At 41.5% G+C, this 1,609-nt stretch overlaps 1 pseudogene; it reads left to right on the forward strand.

The window, feature by feature from the left end:
• The first annotated feature begins 798 nt into the window (after nucleotides 1-798).
• Nucleotides 799-1,214, forward strand: LOC105293313 (annotated as a pseudogene).
• Nucleotides 1,215-1,609: the final 395 nt, after the last annotated feature.

Below are 1,609 nucleotides of genomic sequence, written 5' to 3' on the forward strand. Positions count from 1 at the left end.
GCTTCTCAGACAAGAAAACCAGGAGTTATCCTTGATGCCTCTCTCTCCTGCATAACCCACATTTAATTCAGAAGCAAATTCTGTTGTCTCTACCTCTAAACATATCTTAAATCTCTCCCTTTCCTGCTGTCCATACCGCTACAGCTTATGCTGGGCCACCATCGTCTCTTTCCCAGGCTGCTACAGTGGTCTTCACGGTTGTCCTTGCTTCAACCCTTGACCCAAGGTCTCTACAAAGTGGCCGAAATGATCTTTTAAAAATGTAAATCAGATCAAGTCGCTTCTCACTTAAAATCTTTCACTAGCTTCTCATTACTTTTAGAGTAAAATCCAAACTCTTCAACAGAGCTCACAAAGTCCCTGACCTGGCTTCTGGCTACTTTACTGACTTCATCTCAAACCATTCACACGTTGCTCGCTATGACACAGGCAAGCTGTCTGTTTGTTTGTTTGTTTGTGTTTCTTAAACCTACTATTTCTTTGTTTTAATTGAGGCATAATTGACACATAACATTCTATTAGTTTCAGGAGTAAATGTAATGATTCGATATTTGTATAGATTGTAAGATGATCACCATAGTAAGTCTAAGTAACATGTCACTGTACATAGTTATAAAATTTTTTTGTGTGATGAGAACTTTTGAGATATACTCTCTTAGCAACTTTCAAATATGCAATACAGGCACTTAGCTTCAAAGCTGGCTCTGGAAAGTCGAGAGAAGAGCGTTGCTGATGTGGTAGCCACTGCCGCCCCTTCTGGGGCAATCATCCAGCAACTACCAGACCTATTGATTAACTATGGAAGACTATACCAAAATAGAGAAGATCTGAGAAAGTACGTATGCAGTTGTGTATAAGGGTAGACACAAAACTGCAGGTAAAATGGTAGCCACGAAGAAAATTAGACTAGAAAGTAAAAAGGAAGGGGTTCCTAGAACTGCAATTTGGGAAATTTCTCTATTAAAAGAACTTTGTCATCCAACTGTAGTCAGTCTTCAAGATGTGCTCATGCAGGATTCCAGGTTATATTTCATCTTTGAATTCCTTCTCGTGGATCTAAAGAAATACTTGGATTCTATCCTTCCTGGTAGGTTTGTGGATTCTTCACTTGTTAAGAGTTATTTGTACCAAATCCTACAAGAGATTGTGTTTTGCCACTCTTGAAGAGTTCTATGCAGAGACGTAAAACCTCAAAATCTATTGATTAATGACAAAGGAACAATTAAACTGTCTGATTTTGGCCTTGCCAGAGATTTTGGAATATTTATTAGAGCAAGGGTCCCCAACTCCCGAGGAACGGGGCTGCACAGGAGGAGGTGAGCGGTGGGCCAGCGAAAGCGAAGCTTCATCTGTATTTGCAGCCTCTCCCCTGCGCTAGCATCACTGCCTCAGCTCCGCCTCAGATCATCAGGCATTAGATTCTCTTAGGAGCGTGAACCCTATTGTGAACTGTGCATGCGAGGGACCTGAGTTGCATGCTCCTTATTAGAATAATTGAAGGGTTGGTCCTGCCTGCTGCTAAGGACATTCGTCATGAACTTTTAGGAGAAGCTGAAGAAGGTGGCACGTGTTCCTCTTTCAGCTAGCACCATAACTAGACGAATCAATG

The sequence above is a fragment of the Pteropus vampyrus genome, unplaced genomic scaffold (genome assembly GCF_000151845.1).
Source record: "Pteropus vampyrus isolate Shadow unplaced genomic scaffold, Pvam_2.0 Scaffold71, whole genome shotgun sequence".
Classification (NCBI taxonomy): Eukaryota; Metazoa; Chordata; class Mammalia; order Chiroptera; family Pteropodidae; genus Pteropus; species Pteropus vampyrus.